Raw genomic sequence first — 7,078 nt, forward strand, 5'->3', positions numbered from 1 at the left:
AACAGATGTATGAAAAAATGCTCATCATCACTAATCATCAGAGAAATGCACATTAAAACAACAATGTAATATCATTGCACACTTGTGTTAGGATAGCTATTATCAAAAAGACAAAATTCAGGAAGTTTTGGCCAGGGTCTGGAGAAAAGTGAGCCCCTAGGCACCACTGGTGGGAATGTAAATTAATACAACCATTTTGGAAAATAATATGGAGGCTCTTCAGAAAACTAAAAAGAGAATTACCATATGATCCAGCAATCACATTTCTGGGTATATATCCAAAGGAATTGAAATCAGTATGTCAAAGAGATATCTGTACTGCCATGTTGATTGCAGCATTATTCACAATAGCCAAGATACGGAAGCAATCTAGGCGTCCAACATCAGATGAATATATAAAGATAATGTGGTATATATACACAGTGGATATTATTCAGCCTTTAAAAGGGGAAATATCCTGTCATTTGCAACATGAATGAACCTGGAAGACATTTCACTAAGTGTAATAAGCCAGGACTTTCTTCTGCTTACTTTGTATTTAATTGCTCTTCTTTCTCTAATGTCCTAAGATGGAAGCTTAGGTTATTGATTTTAATCTTTCTTCTTTTCCAAAATACACATTCAATGCTGTAAGTTTCCCTCTCATCACTGCTTTCACTACATCCTGCAAATTTTGATAAGTTGTGTTTTCATTTTCATTTAGTTCAAAGTATTTTTTAATTTCTCTCTTTGACCCATTCCTCTCCCATTTTTATTTTATTTTATTTTTTTAGGCAGGGTCTTGCTCTGTCACCCAGGCTAGAGTGCAGTGGCCTCATCAAAGTTCGCTGCAACCTCAAACTCCTGGGCTCAAGCACTCCTTCTGCCTCAGCCTCCCAAGTAGCTGTGAACACAGGAATGCACCACCACGCCCAGCTAATTTTTCCATTTTCTGTAGAGAGGGGGTCTTGCTCAGATTCCTCTCCCACTTTTAATTACATTGGGCTCAACTGGATAATCCAGGATAATTTCTCTATTTTAACATCAGTTGATTAGCAACCTTAATTCCATTTACAACCTTAATTTCCCTTTGCCATGTCACCTGCCATATTCATAGGTTCTGGAAATTACGATGTGGACATATTTGGGGGTGAGGAGGCACTATTCTGCCTACCGCAATGGCTCATATAAGAGTTAGCAAGGCAATTTCATCTTCACCTGTCAAGAAGCTGTGAACAGTGTGATTGTTCCATATCACACTGATATGGAAAAGAGGCTTTTGTTTAAAAAATAAATCACTAATCTGTTAGGAGTGAGGTAAATATTGAGAACATTTGATACAGATGGTACTTTCCAAAAGGTATTTCAGTGACCCACATTTTGAATGACCAGTGCTCTCAGCTGCTGGCATATCTCTCAGGCCTACTCTCCCTTCTGGACAGATGGAGAGATCCAAGACTCTTACCAAAACTCACCTGTTCTGAGTATCATTCCCTCAGGACATGTGACTATAAGATAATTTAATTCATAAAAATCTCAGTTTCCATATCTTTGTCACTCTGTAGCTAAGTGACCTTTAGGAAGTTATTCAGTCTAAGACTCAATAAAGTGGTCTGTGGTGAACATCAAATAAGAAAAAATTATGTAAAACTCTTGGCAAAAAATATGACAATTAGTGAGCACTCAATAAATTTTCATTAGTAATAGTGGCAGTATTAATGTTGTAATAGTTAAAATGTTAATGGCTCACAATGCTCTTATATGAAATATTTTTAGGTGACTCCTGACAACATTCTTCATTTTCCATCCACTCGGTAGGCCTCTGGGGTTAGGGGCGGAGAGTGGTTGGCACATCTCTAGAAGGTATGACCACTGGAGAGGGTTGATGCAGAGCAGGCAGAAGGATTTTGTTAAAATCTGTTTTGTATTTGGTGCTCAGCATTCACTGAAATAAAAATAGCAGCAGCTTTAAGAACAGACACTGAAAACCACCATTCTCTGTAAGAACTGACTGCTGTGGAGTGGAAGAGTGGCAGGTATGGGGGAGGTGTCTGGGGAGGCTGCTTTTCCAAATCTGTCCATATGGGCAGCTGCCTACTCTGTTCCACATGGTGTCAGGCTGACCTCATGGGAGGAGAGACAGGTTAATGTTTGCTTCAGAGAAGAAATATTGGTGCTTCCAGCCTATCAGAGAGAGGCTTTGCTGCTTTATACCTTGAGAAAAGCACAACTAAATGCCCTGAGTATCGTAATATAAATGTATTCTTTGCCTTCATGAAGAAAAATAGAATCATCTGGAAATGGGAGGAAGAAATGTTTTACATTTGAAATGTTTCCAAACTGGTGTTCTTTATTTCATTTTAGGGAATAACTGTGGCTTTTCCATCCTCATTCGATAATTACTTCCTTTGCAAACATCAAAAGATTTTTTTTTTCATGTGTGGAAGATGGTGCATGAATGATAACACCCAAAATAATCCTTGCTGTTCTCACATAGCACATGCTCTTTTGATATTTTTAGCGTATTGTAGTTGACAAATGAATACTAATCACTGATTTCTCTTTACTCTTTTTCCCCTTTCAGGCCCTCGAGGAAAAGCTACTTGATCAAACATCTGACAGTCACAAATCTGAAACCGTGCTTCAGAATCCCAGCACATAGTAAAAGGAAGAGACAACACTGATAATTATACCTGTCAAGAAGCTGTGAACACGTGGTATATAAATTCTTTACCAAGGCAACTCGACACCGTCTTTCTCTGGGCTTGAACCCCCACTACTCACGTGCGTGCTCGTTACACACATAGACCTTCCATTCACTGCGGTGGGAATTCTCAGTGTAGAGGGAGTGGTTTTCCAGTCTGCAGACTGAAACCGTATAAGAAGAATAAAGTCTGTGACTTTTGAATAAATCACCTGGGCCAGGATTAAGTGAATCTTCTTTGGTCCATAGCTTTTCCAGAGATTAGCAAACCCCTCATTAGGCTATAATTCAAACTGCATCAGTTCAAGGTTGTTGCCACTTGAAAGAAATCTACACATTGCCCCTCACCCTGACCTGTTCCACAATCCATATTGCTGAGTTGTCTGAATTGGAATTCCAGTTCATTGTAAATTCCACCTTTATTCTCCTCTTGAAAATGGCAAGTTATTATACAATATTTATACTCTCTTCAGGTTCTACAGGCAATTGGCTTTTTATTTTGTTCCCATGAATTTTATTATGCATTCATAGAGTGGGGCAATTTTAGGTCAACTTTTAGTTTGCTAGAAGCAAGAATAGGAACTTTAGTATTGTATTTTTTTAATTTAAATATTGCTTGTATCTATTATTATTAATTATAACAGAATATAATGTATATTTATTTCACAAAATACATATTATCAGAGTGCATTGGTTACAATGTAGGTTCTTTTCTTACCAAGTGTTTTGAATCTGGTAAGAGAATACTAGCAAAGGACCTAGCTTCATGAACTGATCCTCATATGTTACCTATAAGCCCACTTTCAATATTTTGTTGTTAAGTTTTATATTTTTTGATTGACAGACTCTGGAGGAATCTAAACTGCCAACACTGATGTGCTATCATAGAAGTCTATTTGATATTTTAAAGCTTAGGGCTTTATAAAACTAAATTATAATACACGTACATATATATTCAAATATATATGTCACACAAAGTTTAGGTCACTTTCCCCAAATATAGACTGGATTTGGGGGGTATTATTCCTCTTAAAATTGGCCATATGGAAACCAGTATTATCAGTATTATGAATAACTGATGCTGCTTCCTCTAGAGGGAGAAGACACCTACTTTGTTACATATATTCCTTTAGGTAAAGAGACAAAGCATATCATCTTTTGGAAAGTATCATTCACTGAAAAATGGTTTGTTAGAGCCACCTAAACAGATCATAATTTTTGACTTATGGTAAATCTAGACACCTAAGTCTGATTTTACTTTACGGAATGAACAGGAAGCAATAATTATTTGGGTACTTAATACCATAAGCACAAAAATATACCTGAAGAAAAGAATAATTGCCCAGTTGAAATGTTCTAAACAGATCATGAAAACTGAGGCAAATATTTGAACATCCCCTTTTCTTAAATATAGAAATTGAGTCCCCAAAATATTCCCCAAGAATAAAGTTGATATTTCAGATAGTCCCCCAAAACAGAAATTTATGAAGCTCAGTTTAAAAACTGTCTTCTTGAAAATAAAACAAAACCGATCACAACTACCCCGCCTGTCTTATGTTGCCCTGTTGGGTGGTATTATTGTAAATACCAAGTTCTCCCTGCTCTTCATAGTGCATCACTCACCAGAGGACAAACAGCAAAGAAACCGAAAGGAATGCTAATTTCAACCATGTCCTGCTGTGGTAACAGATTCCCATCCTTGAATACATATCATTTTTTACCAGAGAGAACTGGGGAGGGGGGGAGTAGGGGCAGTGAGGACCCCGAATGTTATGTAAAATAGATTTACAAAAGACACAAGCATGATGAAAGGGAATGAATGGAGACTGTGAGTATTATTACTCAGTTTGAAAGAGATAGTTCACATTTTTTATAAGAAAAATTTAATAAAACATATATTTTAGTTATCATTTAACAAAGAAATATTAAAGTTATTCAGGCAATGCCACAAGATCCTCTTAAAGGGAAATCATTGCACGCTTGTAATGAGAAAATGGTCATTTCAATACATTTCAATACATTGTATCAATTTGAAGCTTAAGGTGAGTATGTTTTCACTTAGCTGTAAGTGTTCAGTTAATATTAAAGTTATCGTGTGGTTTCATATCAATACAAATAATTGTCATCATGTTATAAAAGCAACTGTCAAATGAGCAGATAGTTTACACTGGTGTTTTCTAGAAGTCTTTGTATTTGATGCTGCATTTGCATAGCGTTAAATGCTGATAAGTGTATGCCAGGTTCTTTGTCAAAATGAAGGGGCAATCCATCACACCCACTGCATTTAAGGACAGATTATATGTCACAATGGTCCTACACACAAATGGCCAATTTCCTTCAGTAAAATCTAGTTGGTTGAAATTTAAGCCTTTCTCCAAAGTGTTAATCAAAAATAGCCATCTCTAAGGCTTAGAGAGGATGCTTGTGGTTCTCTTAAGTTTCCACTTAAGGAAAGGGAAAAAATTTAGCACAACCTGTATTAATGCTTTCTATTATTAATGATCATATTAGAATCACTGACATGTCCCAAGTCATATTGAAATAAATACATATAAGGCTGCTTTTACATGAAGCTCAATCTTGGATTTAATAAGCCAATTAGGTATTAAAAGGGGAAAAAAGTGTTGTGACCTTCGCCAGCAATCCTGGTGACTTTTAGTTCTTTCCCTTGGTCAGATATGCGGCCAGTGGGACAGATTTTTCTAAACATTTTCCTGCTATGATTTTGAAGACAAATACATGGAGCATAGTTCAGGAAAAGATTTCCAAACCTTTTCACTGGAGCATTTACATTTTGATTCTGTTGCCATTTGAAATAGAACATCTGCAGGGAGATAATGAGTTTAAATTACAATTGACTTTGGAAAGAATAACAGACTTTTGTGCTTCCTCAATCGTATAATCAATAGGGAATTCTCTATTTATGTGAACAACTACAATCTTTTAAGAGAATGCTAAGATCTAAATGCAAAATCCAGCATGCAGGGGCTTTTTAAGGATTTGAAGCTGTCTGGGAAGAACTTGGCTAGAGATGGATTACACCAATTTACAAATGTAGTCTTCAACTGTGACATCAAACTGATCTTATCTCATTTCCTTTTACTCAGCTGTGCCTGTAGAACTCCAAGACGTGGAGTATTTTGTCTACATTATTTTATACATCTATAGATGTTTGTGAATGTGTGAATAATGTCTGAATTTCTCATCTTTTAGTTAGTTTCTGTTTATCATACAGACACAGCCTGTTAGTAAGACCAGCTTTAGACAACACCCTGAAATAAAAATCAATGCCCTGAAGACTCAGGGAGGCCAACACAGAAACAGATCTTCCAAAACACGGGGTGATCTTAACCATCTCATCCCTGTCTAGACTGCAAACTCCATGACAGAAAGGGTTGTGACTGCCGTGATGACTGCCTGGCACAGTGTAGGTACTCAGTTAACATTTGTTGAATGAATAAATCATTGAATCAGTGAAGAGACAAATAAATGGATTTCGCCTTCTGAAAATTTCACAAATTTTACCAGCTTATATCACACTGATTGACACTATAATTTCTAAAATTCATAGTTAAAACCAAAATTGACTTCATAAGAACTTTTTAGATGTGTGAATTTGGAATCTAATGACTTTAAAGGCATCAAAGATTTGAGGACATTTGAACAGTGGATAAGCAACAATGTTTGGGGATTCAGAATTTTTACAATGAATGAAACCCAACCTTTCTAGTTCTTTGTGAAAGTTCCTTGAATTATTTGGCAAGAATGAGTCAAACATAGAACTCCATTTTTAAATTTTATAAAAGATTAGATTTTAGTTTTTAGAAAAGAAGAAAAGTCCCATCATCAAGCATATTATTAATATCCCCTCCAGTATTAACAACTTTTGTCTAAGGAGTAATTAAAGACACCATCCCTAAATCTCCTACTTTTAAAAGATCACTTCTTTTTTCATATTTGATTCCTAGAATGTACTGACCTAAAATTTAATCACATACCTATTCAGAATTTTCCATGTGTTTATTCATTTAACAAATATTTATTGTATACCTAGTGCATGCTAGGTTCTGGAAATGCAACAGCAAACAAGACAGACATAGTCCCTTTCTGGAGCTTACTATGAGGAACTCCTGAATGCTTACTCCAACAATAACAGGAATTTATGATCCACTGGGTCCCCTCTGCACCTGACAGAAGAAACAAAATCCCTCACCCTATGGAAATCAGGAAATATTTCCTGCACAGATTTATGTGAGCTTGATTTTCTAAACAAACCACTCACAAGCACTGCTTAGTTTATTTATAAACCACAGCTGTACCCCAGTGAGGTAGGTAAGTAATCATTTATGCATAACCAGCATTTATTCAGCTCTTACTATTTTCTAGCTACTGTGC

General features: G+C 36.2%; 1 protein-coding gene across 2 annotated transcripts in view; it reads left to right on the top strand.

The window, feature by feature from the left end:
- Positions 1 to 2,891, top strand: part of LIN7A (lin-7 homolog A (C. elegans)) — a 175,388-nt gene extending 172,497 nt beyond the window's left edge. For both annotated transcript variants that reach the window (XR_001138068.1, XM_012658162.1), the window contains one exon: positions 2,564 to 2,891. The gene's annotated coding sequence lies outside the window, so the exon portion shown is untranslated. The remainder of the gene's footprint in view (positions 1 to 2,563) is intronic.
- The last annotated feature ends 4,187 nt before the right edge of the window (positions 2,892 to 7,078 follow it).

This window comes from Propithecus coquereli, unplaced genomic scaffold (genome assembly GCF_000956105.1).
Source record: "Propithecus coquereli isolate 6110/MARCELLA unplaced genomic scaffold, Pcoq_1.0 Scaffold576, whole genome shotgun sequence".
NCBI classification, from domain to species: Eukaryota; Metazoa; Chordata; class Mammalia; order Primates; family Indriidae; genus Propithecus; species Propithecus coquereli.